We start from the raw sequence: 16,076 nt of genomic DNA, 5'->3' as shown, positions 1-16,076 counted from the left end.
CAGAATGAACAACCAGACAAACAAAAATTCTGGAAAAAAAAAAATTTGTCTCCATAGTTAATACACAGCACTAAAGAGTAAATTTCTAAAAAATAAAACATTCAACTTTTTTATAAATATAGGTAATATCATTATTTCCAGTTATTTATATAGTTCACATATATTTTACAGTGCTTTTTAGAGACAAGTTGCCAATTCATGTATCGTGTAATGCTAACCACTACACCATCCTTGCTGCCCATTATATTAGGAGCATTTTACAACATGTATAAAACATATATTATAGAATTCCATTGGCAATGCCACCTAAACTATCCTAATAAAGATAATCACCAAAATTATGAAAAAATATTGTTTTGTCTCCATAGTTCATACAGAGCCCTATGAAGTACATTTCCCCATAACAGTTCCAATAAAACTTTATAATAAAAAAGATAATATTATTATCACCAGTTATTTATAAAGTGCACACATATTCTGTAGTGCTTTACAGAGTATATTAAAAATATATTAAAATTCTATAATAGAATTCCCTTGGTAATGCCACATAAACTATTATTATTACCAGTTATTTATAAAGTGCACACATATTCTGTAGTGCTTTACAGAGTATATTAAAAAATATATTAAAATTCTATAATATAAGTTCCTTGGTAATGCCACATAAACTATTATTATTACCAGTTATTTATAAAGTGCACACATATTCTGTAGTGCTTTACAGAGTATATTAAAAAATATATTAAAATTCTATAATATAAGTTCCTTGGTAATGCCACATAAACCATCCTTACAAAAATAATCACCACATGTCCAAAATGATAATATTTGGTACTTAGGGGAGATATAGCAAATGCTGGAGAGATATAAAGTGGAGAGAGATTAGGTACCAACAAATCAGCTGCCTGTCACTTTACAGTAGTTTTTGTGTAATGCCGGAATGAACAACCAAACAAAAATTCTGGAAAAAAAAAAATTTTGTCTCCATAGTTAATACACAGCACTAAAGAGTAAATTTCTAAAAAATAAAACATTCAACTTTTTTATAAATATAGGTAATATCATTATTTCCAGTTATTTATATAGTTCACATATATTTTACAGTGCTTTTTAGAGACAAGTTGCCAAATCATGTATCGTGTAATGCTAACCACTACACCATCCTTGCTGCCCATTATATTAGGAGCATTTTACAACATGTATAAAACATATATTATAGAATTCCATTGGCAATGCCACCTAAACTATCCTAATAAAGATAATCACCAAAATTCTGAAAAAATATTTTTTTCTCTCCATAGTTCATACAGAGCCCTATGAAGTACATTTCCCCATAACAGTTCCAATAAAACTTTATAATAAAAAAGATAATATTATTATTACCAGTTATTTATAAAGTGCACACATATTCTGTAGTGCTTTACAGAGTATATTAAAAATATATTAAAATTCTATAATAGAAATCCCTTGGTAATGCCACATAAACTATTATTATTACCAGTTATTTATAAAGTGCACACATATTCTGTAGTGCTTTACAGAGTATATTAAAAAATATATTAAAATTCTATAATATAAGTTCCTTGGTAATGCCACATAAACCATCCTTACAAAAATAATCACCACATGTCCAAAATGATAATATTTGGTACTCAGGGGAGATATAGCAAATGCAATAGCAATTAACCAGGAACCAATTAAGAGTGGGGAGATTATCAGGCCAAGGTGGGAATCGAACCCACAGCCTCTTTGCTGGGAGGTAGTAATGCTAACCACTACACCATCCTTGCTGCCCATTATATTAGGAGCATTTTACAACATGTATAAAACATATATTATAGAATTCCATTGGCAATGCCACCTAAACTATCCTAATAAAGATAATCACCAAAATTATGAAAAAATATTGTTTTGTCTCCATAGTTCATACAGAGCCCTATGAAGTACATTTCCCCATAACAGTTCCAATAAAACTTTATAATAAAAAAGATAATATTATTATCACCAGTTATTTATAAAGTGCACACATATTCTGTAGTGCTTTACAGAGTATATTAAAAATATATTAAAATTCTATAATAGAAATCCCTTGGTAATGCCACATAAACTATTATTATTACCAGTTATTTATAAAGTGCACACATATTCTGTAGTGCTTTACAGAGTATATTAAAAAATATATTAAAATTCTATAATATAAGTTCCTTGGTAATGCCACATAAACCATCCTTACAAAAATAATCACCACATGTCCAAAATGATAATATTTGGTACTTAGGGGAGATATAGCAAACGCTGGAGAGATATAAAGTGGAGAGAGATTAGGTACCAACAAATCAGCTGCCTGTCACTTTACAGTAGTTTTTGTGTAATGCCAGAATGAACAACCAGACAAACAAAAATTCTGGAAAAAAAAAAATTTGTCTCCATAGTTAATACACAGCACTAAAGAGTAAATTTCTAAAAAATAAAACATTCAACTTTTTTATAAATATAGGTAATATCATTATTTCCAGTTATTTATATAGTTCACATATATTTTACAGTGCTTTTCAGAGACAAGTTGCCAATTCATGTATTGTGGGAAGCAATTAACCAACCAGGAGAGTGGGAAACCAATTAAGAGTGGGGAGATTATCAGGCCAAGGTGGGAATCGAACCCACAGCCTCTTTGCTGGGAGGTAGTAATGCTAACCACTACACCATCCTTGCTGCCCATTATATTAGGAGCATTTTACAACATGTATAAAACATATATTATAAAATTCCATTGGCAATGCCACCTAAACTATCCTAATAAAGATAATCACCAAAATTCTGAAAAAATATTGTTTTGTCTCCATAGTTCATACAGAGCCCTATGAAGTACATTTCCCCATAACAGTTCCAATAAAACTTTATAATAAAAAAGATATTATTATTACCAGTTATTTATAAAGTGCACACATATTCTGTAGTGCTTTACAGAGTATATTAAAAATATATTAAAATTCTATAATAGAAATCCCTTGGTAATGCCACATAAACTATTATTATTACCAGTTATTTATAAAGTGCACACATATTCTGTAGTGCTTTACAGAGTATATTAAAAAATATATTAAAATTCTATAATATAAGTTCCTTGGTAATGCCACATAAACCATCCTTACAAAAATAATCACCACATGTCCAAAATGATAATATTTGGTACTTAGGGGAGATATAGCAAACGCTGGAGAGATATAAAGTGGAGAGAGATTAGGTACCAACAAATCAGCTGCCTGTCACTTTACAGTAGTTTTTGTGTAATGCCGGAATGAACAACCAAACAAAAATTCTGGAAAAAAAAAATTTTGTCTCCATAGTTAATACACAGCACTAAAGAGTAAATTTCTAAAAAATAAAACATTCAACTTTTTTATAAATATAGGTAATATCATTATTTCCAGTTATTTATATAGTTCACATATATTTTACAGTGCTTTTTAGAGACAAGTTGCCAATTCATGTATCGTGTAATGCTAACCACTACACCATCCTTGCTGCCCATTATATTAGGAGCATTTTACAACATGTATAAAACATATATTATAGAATTCCATTGGCAATGCCACCTAAACTATCCTAATAAAGATAATCACCAAAATTCTGAAAAAATATTGTTTTGTCTCCATAGTTCATACAGAGCCCTATGAAGTACATTTCCCCATAACAGTTCCAATAAAACTTTATAATAAAAAAGATAATATTATTATCACCAGTTATTTATAAAGTGCACACATATTCTGTAGTGCTTTACAGAGTATATTAAAAATATATTAAAATTCTATAATAGAAATCCCTTGGTAATGCCACATAAACTATTATTATTACCAGTTATTTATAAAGTGCACACATATTCTGTAGTGCTTTACAGAGTATATTAAAAAATATATTAAAATTCTATAATATAAGTTCCTTGGTAATGCCACATAAACCATCCTTACAAAAATAATCACCACATGTCCAAAATGATAATATTTGGTACTTAGGGGAGATATAGCAAACGCTGGAGAGATATAAAGTGGAGAGAGATTAGGTACCAACAAATCAGCTGCCTGTCACTTTACAGTAGTTTTTGTGTAATGCCAGAATGAACAACCAGACAAACAAAAATTCTGGAAAAAAAAAAATTTTGTCTCCATAGTTAATACACAGCACTAAAGAGTAAATTTCTAAAAAATAAAACATTCAACTTTTTTATAAATATAGGTAATATCATTATTTCCAGTTATTTATATAGTTCACATATATTTTACAGTGCTTTTCAGAGACAAGTTGGGAAGCAATTAACCAACCAGGAGTGGGGAGATTATCAGGCCAAGGTGGGAGGTAGTAATGCTAACCACTACACCATCCTTGCTGCCCGTTATATTAGGAGCATTTTACAACATGTATAAAACATATATTATAGAATTCCATTGGCAATGCCACCTAAACTATCCTAATAAAGATAATCACCAAAATTCTGAAAAAATATTGTTTTGTCTCCATAGTTCATACAGAGCCCTATGAAATACATTTCCCCATAACAGTTCCAATAAAACTTTATAATAAAAAAGATAATATTATTATTACCAGTTTTTTATAAAGTGCACACATATTCTGTAGTGCTTTACAGAGTATATTAAAAATATATTAAAATTCTATAATAGAAATCCCTTGGTAATGCCACATAAACTATTATTATTACCAGTTAAAACTTTATAATAAAAAAGATAATATTATTATTACCAGTTATTTATAAAGTGCACACATATTCTGTAGTGCTTTACAGAGTATATTAAAAATATATTAAAATTCTATAATAGAAATCCCTTGGTAATGCCACATAAACTATTATTATTACCAGTTATTTATAAAGTGCACACATATTCTGTAGTGCTTTACAGAGTATATTAAAAAATATATTAAAATTCTATAATATAAGTTCCTTGGTAATGCCACATAAACCATCCTTACAAAAATAATCACCACATGTCCAAAATGATAATATTTGGTACTTAGGGGAGATATAGCAAACGCTGGAGAGATATAAAGTGGAGAGAGATTAGGTACCAACAAATCAGCTGCCTGTCACTTTACAGTAGTTTTTGTGTAATGCCGGAATGAACAACCAGACAAACAAAAATTCTGGAAAAAAAAAATTTTGTCTCCATAGTTAATACACAGCACTAAAGAGTAAATTTCTAAAAAATAAAACATTCAACTTTTTATAAATATAGGTAATATCATTATTTCCAGTTATTTATATAGTTCACATATATTTTACAGTGCTTTTTAGAGACAAGTTGCCAATTCATGTATCGTGTAATGCTAACCACTACACCATCCTTGCTGCCCATTATATTAGGAGCATTTTACAACATGTATAAAACATATATTATAGAATTCCATTGGCAATGCCACCTAAACTATCCTAATAAAGATAATCACCAAAATTCTGAAAAAATATTGTTTTGTCTCCATAGTTCATACAGAGCCCTATGAAGTACATTTCCCCATAACAGTTCCAATAAAACTTTATAATAAAAAAGATAATATTATTATTACCAGTTATTTATAAAGTGCACACATATTCTGTAGTGCTTTACAGAGTATATTAAAAATATATTAAAATTCTATAATAGAAATCCCTTGGTAATGCCACATAAACTATTATTATTACCAGTTATTTATAAAGTGCACACATATTCTGTAGTGCTTTACAGAGTATATTAAAAAATATATTAAAATTCTATAATATAAGTTCCTTGGTAATGCCACATAAACCATCCTTACAAAAATAATCACCACATGTCCAAAATGATAATATTTGGTACTTGGGGGAGATATAGCAAACGCTGGAGAGATATAAAGTGGAGAGAGATTAGGTACCAACAAATCAGCTGCCTGTCACTTACAGTAGTTTTTGTGTAATGCCGGAATGAACAACCAGACAAACAAAAATTCTGGAAAAAAAAATAATTTTGTCTCCATAGTTAATACACAGCACTAAAGAGTAAATTTCTAAAAAATAAAACATTCAACTTTTTTATAAATATAGGTAATATCATTATTTCCAGTTATTTATATAGTTCACATATATTTTACAGTGCTTTTTAGAGACAAGTTGCCAATTCATGTATCGTGTAATGCTAACCACTACACCATCCTTGCTGCCCATTATATTAGGAGCATTTTACAACATGTATAAAACATATATTATAGAATTCCATTGGCAATGCCACCTAAACTATCCTAATAAAGATAATCACCAAAATTCTGAAAAAATATTGTTTTGTCTCCATAGTTCATACAGAGCCCTATGAAGTACATTTCCCCATAACAGTTCCAATAAAACTTTATAATAAAAAAGATAATATTATTATTACCAGCTATTTATAAAGTGCACACATATTCTGTAGTGCTTTACAGAGTATATTAAAAATATATTAAAATTCTATAATAGAAATCCCTTGGTAATGCCACATAAACTATTATTATTACCAGTTAAAACTTTATAATAAAAAAGATAATATTATTATTACCAGTTATTTATAAAGTGCACACATATTCTGTAGTGCTTTACAGAGTATATTAAAAATATATTAAAATTCTATAATAGAAATCCCTTGGTAATGCCACATAAACTATTATTATTACCAGTTATTTATAAAGTGCACACATATTCTGTAGTGCTTTACAGAGTATATTAAAAAATATATTAAAATTCTATAATATAAGTTCCTTGGTAATGCCACATAAACCATCCTTACAAAAATAATCACCACATGTCCAAAATGATAATATTTGGTACTTAGGGGAGATATAGCAAACGCTGGAGAGATATAAAGTGGAGAGAGATTTGGTACCAACAAATCAGCTGCCTGTCACTTTACAGTAGTTTTTGTGTAATGCTGGAATGAACAACCAGACAAACAAAAATTCTGGAAAAAAAAAAATTTTGTCTCCATAGTTAATACACAGCACTAAAGAGTAAATTTCTAAAAAATAAAACATTCAACTTTTTTATAAATATAGGTAATATCATTATTTCCAGTTATTTATATAGTTCACATATATTTTACAGTGCTTTTTAGAGACAAGTTGCCAATTCATGTATCGTGTAATGCTAACCACTACACCATCCTTGCTGCCCATTATATTAGGAGCATTTTACAACATGTATAAAACATATATTATAGAATTCCATTGGCAATGCCGCCTAAACTATCCTAATAAAGATAATCACCAAAATTCTGAAAAAATATTGTTTTGTCTCCATAGTTCATACAGAGCCCTATGAAGTACATTTCCCCATAACAGTTCCAATAAAACTTTATAATAAAAAAGATATTATTATTACCAGTTATTTATAAAGTGCACACATATTCTGTAGTGCTTTACAGAGTATATTAAAAATATATTAAAATTCTATAATAGAAATCCCTTGGTAATGCCACATAAACTATTATTATTACCAGTTATTTATAAAGTGCACACATATTCTGTAGTGCTTTACAGAGTATATTAAAAAATATATTAAAATTCTATAATATAAGTTCCTTGGTAATGCCACATAAACCATCCTTACAAAAATAATCCCCACATGTCCAAAATGATAATATTTGGTACTTAGGGGAGATATAGCAAACGTTGGAGAGATATAAAGTGGAGAGAGATTAGGTACCAACAAATCAGCTGCCTGTCACTTTACAGTAGTTTTTGTGTAATGCCGGAATGAACAACAAGACAAACAAAAATTCTGGAAAAAAAAAAAATTTTGTCTCCATAGTTAATACACAGCACTAAAGAGTAAATTTCTAAAAAATAAAACATTCAACTTTTTTATAAATATAGGTAATATCATTATTTCCAGTTATTTATATAGTTCACATATATTTTACAGTGTTTTTCAGAGACAAGTTGCCAATTCATGTATTGTGGGAAGCAATTAACCAACCAGGAGAGTGGGGAGATTATCAGGCCAAGGTGGGAATTGAACCCACAGCCTCTTTGCTGGGAGGTAGTAATGCTAACCACTACACCATCCTTGCTGCCCATTATATTAGGAGCATTTTACAACATGTATAAAACATATATTATAGAATTCCATTGGCAATGCCACCTAAACTATCCTAATAAAGATAATCACCAAAATTCTGAAAAAATATTGTTTTGTCTCCATTTTTCATACAGAGCCCTATGAAGTGCATTTCCCCATAACAGTTCCAATAAAACTTTATAATAAAAAAGATAATATTATTATTACCAGCTATTTATAAAGTGCACACATATTCTGTAGTGCTTTACAGAGTATATAAAAAATATATTAAAATTCTATAATAGAAATCCCTTGGTAATGCCACATAAACTATTATTATTACCAGTTAAAACTTTATAATAAAAAAGATAATATTATTATTACCAGCTATTTATAAAGTGCACACATATTCTGTAGTGCTTTACAGAGTATATTAAAAATATATTAAAATTCTATAATAGAAATCCCTTGGTAATGCCACATAAACTATTATTATTACCAGTTAAAACTTTATAATAAAAAAGATAATATTATTATTACCAGTTATTTATAAAGTGCACACATATTCTGTAGTGCTTTACAGAGTATATTAAAAATATATTAAAATTCTATAATAGAAATCCCTTGGTAATGCCACATAAACTATTATTATTACCAGTTATTTATAAAGTGCACACATATTCTGTAGTGCTTTACAGAGTATATTAAAAAATATATTAAAATTCTATAATATAAGTTCCTTGGTAATGCCACATAAACCATCCTTACAAAAATAATCACCACATGTCCAAAATGATATTATTTGGTACTTAGCGGAGATATAGCAAACGTTGGAGAGATATAAAGTGGAGAGAGATTAGGTACCAACAAATCAGCTGCCTGTCACTTTACAGTAGTTTTTGTGTAATGCCAGAATGAACAACCAGACAAACAAAAATTCTGGAAAAAAAAAAATTTGTCTCCATAGTTAATACACAGCACTAAAGAGTAAATTTCTAAAAAATAAAACATTCAACTTTTTTATAAATATAGGTAATATCATTATTTCCAGTTATTTATATAGTTCACATATATTTTACAGTGCTTTTCAGAGACAAGTTGCCAATTCATGTATTGTGGGAAGCAATTAACCAATCAGGCCAAGGTGGGAATTAAGAGTGGGGAGATTATCAGGCCAAGGTGGGAATCGAACCCACAGCCTTTTTGCTGGGAGGTAGTAATGCTAACCACTACACCATCCTTGCTGCCCATTATATTAGGAGCATTTTACAACATGTATAAAACATATATTATAGAATTCCATTGGCAATGCCACCTAAACTATCCTAATAAAGATAATCACCAAAATTCTGAAAAAATATTGTTTTGTCTCCATAGTTCATACAGAGCCCTATGAAGTACATTTCCCCATAACAGTTCCAATAAAACTTTATAATAAAAAAGATAATATTATTATCACCAGTTATTTATAAAGTGCACACATATTCTGTAGTGCTTTACAGAGTATATTAAAAATATATTAAAATTCTATAATAGAAATCCCTTGGTAATGCCACATAAACTATTATTATTACCAGTTATTTATAAAGTGCACACATATTCTGTAGTGCTTTACAGAGTATATTAAAAAATATATTAAAATTCTATAATATAAGTTCCTTGGTAATGCCACATAAACCATCCTTACAAAAATAATCACCACATGTCCAAAATGATAATATTTGGTACTTAGGGGAGATATAGCAAACGCTGGAGAGATATAAAGTGGAGAGAGATTTGGTACCAACAAATCAGCTGCCTGTCACTTTACAGTAGTTTTTGTGTAATGCCGGAATGAACAACCAGACAAACAAAAATTCTGGAAAAAAAAAAATTTTGTCTCCATAGTTAATACACAGCACTAAAGAGTAAATTTCTAAAAAATAAAACATTCAACTTTTTTATAAATATAGGTAATATCATTATTTCCAGTTATTTATATAGTTCACATATATTTTACAGTGCTTTTTAGAGACAAGTTGCCAATTCATGTATCGTGTAATGCTAACCACTACACCATCCTTGCTGCCCATTATATTAGGAGCATTTTACAACATGTATAAAACATATATTATAGAATTCCATTGGCAATGCCGCCTAAACTATCCTAATAAAGATAATCACCAAAATTCTGAAAAAATATTGTTTTGTCTCCATAGTTCATACAGAGCCCTATGAAGTACATTTCCCCATAACAGTTCCAATAAAACTTTATAATAAAAAAGATATTATTATTACCAGTTATTTATAAAGTGCACACATATTCTGTAGTGCTTTACAGAGTATATTAAAAATATATTAAAATTCTATAATAGAAATCCCTTGGTAATGCCACATAAACTATTATTATTACCAGTTATTTATAAAGTGCACACATATTCTGTAGTGCTTTACAGAGTATATTAAAAAATATATTAAAATTCTATAATATAAGTTCCTTGGTAATGCCACATAAACCATCCTTACAAAAATAATCCCCACATGTCCAAAATGATAATATTTGGTACTTAGGGGAGATATAGCAAACGTTGGAGAGATATAAAGTGGAGAGAGATTAGGTACCAACAAATCAGCTGCCTGTCACTTTACAGTAGTTTTTGTGTAATGCCGGAATGAACAACAAGACAAACAAAAATTCTGGAAAAAAAAAAAAATTTGTCTCCATAGTTAATACACAGCACTAAAGAGTAAATTTCTAAAAAATAAAACATTCAACTTTTTTATAAATATAGGTAATATCATTATTTCCAGTTATTTATATAGTTCACATATATTTTACAGTGTTTTTCAGAGACAAGTTGCCAATTCATGTATTGTGGGAAGCAATTAACCAACCAGGAGAGTGGGGAGATTATCAGGCCAAGGTGGGAATTGAACCCACAGCCTCTTTGCTGGGAGGTAGTAATGCTAACCACTACACCATCGTTGCTGCCCATTATATTAGGAGCATTTTACAACATGTATAAAACATATATTATAGAATTCCATTGGCAATGCCACCTAAACTATCCTAATAAAGATAATCACCAAAATTCTGAAAAAATATTGTTTTGTCTCCATAGTTCATACAGAGCCCTATGAAGTGCATTTCCCCATAACAGTTCCAATAAAACTTTATAATAAAAAAGATAATATTATTATTACCAGCTATTTATAAAGTGCACACATATTCTGTAGTGCTTTACAGAGTATATAAAAAATATATTAAAATTCTATAATAGAAATCCCTTGGTAATGCCACATAAACTATTATTATTACCAGTTAAAACTTTATAATAAAAAAGATAATATTATTATTACCAGCTATTTATAAAGTGCACACATATTCTGTAGTGCTTTACAGAGTATATTAAAAATATATTAAAATTCTATAATAGAAATCCCTTGGTAATGCCACATAAACTATTATTATTACCAGTTAAAACTTTATAATAAAAAAGATAATATTATTATTACCAGTTATTTATAAAGTGCACACATATTCTGTAGTGCTTTACAGAGTATATTAAAAATATATTAAAATTCTATAATAGAAATCCCTTGGTAATGCCACATAAACTATTATTATTACCAGTTATTTATAAAGTGCACACATATTCTGTAGTGCTTTACAGAGTATATTAAAAAATATATTAAAATTCTATAATATAAGTTCCTTGGTAATGCCACATAAACCATCCTTACAAAAATAATCACCACATGTCCAAAATGATATTATTTGGTACTTAGCGGAGATATAGCAAACGTTGGAGAGATATAAAGTGGAGAGAGATTAGGTACCAACAAATCAGCTGCCTGTCACTTTACAGTAGTTTTTGTGTAATGCCGGAATGAACAACAAGACAAACAAAAATTCTGGAAAAAAAAAAAATTTTGTCTCCATAGTTAATACACAGCACTAAAGAGTAAATTTCTAAAAAATAAAACATTCAACTTTTTTATAAATATAGGTAATATCATTATTTCCAGTTATTTATATAGTTCACATATATTTTACAGTGTTTTTCAGAGACAAGTTGCCAATTCATGTATTGTGGGAAGCAATTAACCAACCAGGAGAGTGGGGAGATTATCAGGCCAAGGTGGGAATTGAACCCACAGCCTCTTTGCTGGGAGGTAGTAATGCTAACCACTACACCACCCTTGCTGCCCATTATATTAGGAGCATTTTACAACATGTATAAAACATATATTATAGAATTCCATTGGCAATGCCACCTAAACTATCCTAATAAAGATAATCACCAAAATTCTGAAAAAATATTGTTTTGTCTCCATAATTCATACAGAGCCCTATGAAGTACATTTCCCCATAACAGTTCCAATAAAACTTTATAATAAAAAAGATAATATTATTATTACCAGTTATTTATAAAGTGCACACATATTCTGTAGTGCTTTACAGAGTATATTAAAAATATATTAAAATTCTATAATAGAAATCCCTTGGTAATGCCACATAAACTATTATTATTACCAGTTATTTATAAAGTGCACACATATTCTGTAGTGCTTTACAGAGTATATTAAAAAATATAATAAAATTCTATAATATAAGTTCCTTGGTAATGCCACATAAACCATCCTTACAAAAATAATCACCACATGTCCAAAATGATAATATTTGGTACTTAGGGGAGATATAGCAAACGCTGGAGAGATATAAAGTGGAGAGAGATTAGGTACCAACAAATCAGCTGCCTGTCACTGTACAGTAGTTTTTGTGTAATGCCGGAATGAACAACCAGACAAACAAAAATTCTGGAAAAACAAAATTTTGTCTCCATAGTTAATACACAGCACTAAAGAGTAAATTTCTAAAAAATAAAACATTCAACTTTTTTATAAATATAGGTAATATCATTATTTCCAGTTATTTATATAGTTCACATATATTTTACAGTGTTTTTCAGAGACAAGTTGCCAATTCATGTATTGTGGGAAGCAATTAACCAACCAGGAGAGTGGGGAGATTATCAGGCCAAGGTGGGAATTGAACCCACAGCCTCTTTGCTGGGAGGTAGTAATGCTAACCACTACACCATCCTTGCTGCCCATTATATTAGGAGCATTTTACAACATGTATAAAACATATATTATAGAATTCCATTGGCAATGCCACCTAAACTATCCTAATAAAGATAATCACCAAAATTCTGAAAAAATATTGTTTTGTCTCCATAGTTCATACAGAGCCCTATGAAGTGCATTTCCCCATAACAGTTCCAATAAAACTTTATAATAAAAAAGATAATATTATTATTACCAGCTATTTATAAAGTGCACACATATTCTGTAGTGCTTTACAGAGTATATAAAAAATATATTAAAATTCTATAATAGAAATCCCTTGGTAATGCCACATAAACTATTATTATTACCAGTTAAAACTTTATAATAAAAAAGATAATATTATTATTACCAGCTATTTATAAAGTGCACACATATTCTGTAGTGCTTTACAGAGTATATTAAAAATATATTAAAATTCTATAATAGAAATCCCTTGGTAATGCCACATAAACTATTATTATTACCAGTTAAAACTTTATAATAAAAAAGATAATATTATTATTACCAGTTATTTATAAAGTGCACACATATTCTGTAGTGCTTTACAGAGTATATTAAAAATATATTAAAATTCTATAATAGAAATCCCTTGGTAATGCCACATAAACTATTATTATTACCAGTTATTTATAAAGTGCACACATATTCTGTAGTGCTTTACAGAGTATATTAAAAAATATATTAAAATTCTATAATATAAGTTCCTTGGTAATGCCACATAAACCATCCTTACAAAAATAATCACCACATGTCCAAAATGATATTATTTGGTACTTAGCGGAGATATAGCAAACGTTGGAGAGATATAAAGTGGAGAGAGATTAGGTACCAACAAATCAGCTGCCTGTCACTTTACAGTAGTTTTTGTGTAATGCCGGAATGAACAACCAGACAAACAAAAATTCTGGAAAAACAAAATTTTGTCTCCATAGTTAATACACAGCACTAAAGAGTAAATTTCTAAAAAATAAAACATTCAACTTTTTTATAAATATAGGTAATATCATTATTTCCAGTTATTTATATAGTTCACATATATTTTACAGTGTTTTTCAGAGACAAGTTGCCAATTCATGTATTGTGGGAAGCAATTAACCAACCAGGAGAGTGGGGAGATTATCAGGCCAAGGTGGGAATTGAACCCACAGCCTCTTTGCTGGGAGGTAGTAATGCTAACCACTACACCATCCTTGCTGCCCATTATATTAGGAGCATTTTACAACATGTATAAAACATATATTATAGAATTCCATTGGCAATGCCACCTAAACTATCCTAATAAAGATAATCACCAAAATTCTGAAAAAATATTGTTTTGTCTCCATAGTTCATACAGAGCCCTATGAAGTGCATTTCCCCATAACAGTTCCAATAAAACTTTATAATAAAAAAGATAATATTATTATTACCAGCTATTTATAAAGTGCACACATATTCTGTAGTGCTTTACAGAGTATATAAAAAATATATTAAAATTCTATAATAGAAATCCCTTGGTAATGCCACATAAACTATTATTATTACCAGTTAAAACTTTATAATAAAAAAGATAATATTATTATTACCAGCTATTTATAAAGTGCACACATATTCTGTAGTGCTTTACAGAGTATATTAAAAATATATTAAAATTCTATAATAGAAATCCCTTGGTAATGCCACATAAACTATTATTATTACCAGTTAAAACTTTATAATAAAAAAGATAATATTATTATTACCAGTTATTTATAAAGTGCACACATATTCTGTAGTGCTTTACAGAGTATATTAAAAATATATTAAAATTCTATAATAGAAATCCCTTGGTAATGCCACATAAACTATTATTATTACCAGTTATTTATAAAGTGCACACATATTCTGTAGTGCTTTACAGAGTATATTAAAAAATATATTAAAATTCTATAATATAAGTTCCTTGGTAATGCCACATAAACCATCCTTACAAAAATAATCACCACATGTCCAAAATGATATTATTTGGTACTTAGCGGAGATATAGCAAACGTTGGAGAGATATAAAGTGGAGAGAGATTAGGTACCAACAAATCAGCTGCCTGTCACTTTACAGTAGTTTTTGTGTAATGCCGGAATGAACAACAAGACAAACAAAAATTCTGGAAAAAAAAAAAATTTTGTCTCCATAGTTAATACACAGCACTAAAGAGTAAATTTCTAAAAAATAAAACATTCAACTTTTTTATAAATATAGGTAATATCATTATTTCCAGTTATTTATATAGTTCACATATATTTTACAGTGTTTTTCAGAGACAAGTTGCCAATTCATGTATTGTGGGAAGCAATTAACCAACCAGGAGAGTGGGGAGATTATCAGGCCAAGGTGGGAATTGAACCCACAGCCTCTTTGCTGGGAGGTAGTAATGCTAACCACTACACCACCCTTGCTGCCCATTATATTAGGAGCATTTTACAACATGTATAAAACATATATTATAGAATTCCATTGGCAATGCCACCTAAACTATCCTAATAAAGATAATCACCAAAATTCTGAAAAAATATTGTTTTGTCTCCATAATTCATACAGAGCCCTATGAAGTACATTTCCCCATAACAGTTCCAATAAAACTTTATAATAAAAAAGATAATATTATTATTACCAGTTATTTATAAAGTGCACACATATTCTGTAGTGCTTTACAGAGTATATTAAAAATATATTAAAATTCTATAATAGAAATCCCTTGGTAATGCCACATAAACTATTATTATTACCAGTTATTTATAAAGTGCACACATATTCTGTAGTGCTTTACAGAGTATATTAAAAAATATAATAAAATTCTATAATATAAGTTCCTTGGTAATGCCACATAAACCATCCTTACAAAAATAATCACCACATGTCCAAAATGATAATATTTGGTACTTAGGGGAGATATAGCAAACG

The sequence above is a fragment of the Taudactylus pleione genome, unplaced genomic scaffold (genome assembly GCF_031769625.1).
Source record: "Taudactylus pleione unplaced genomic scaffold, aTauple2 ptg000731l, whole genome shotgun sequence".
In the NCBI taxonomy this organism is placed as follows: domain Eukaryota; kingdom Metazoa; phylum Chordata; class Amphibia; order Anura; family Myobatrachidae; genus Taudactylus; species Taudactylus pleione.
Note: the sequence above shows the minus strand (reverse complement) of the source record.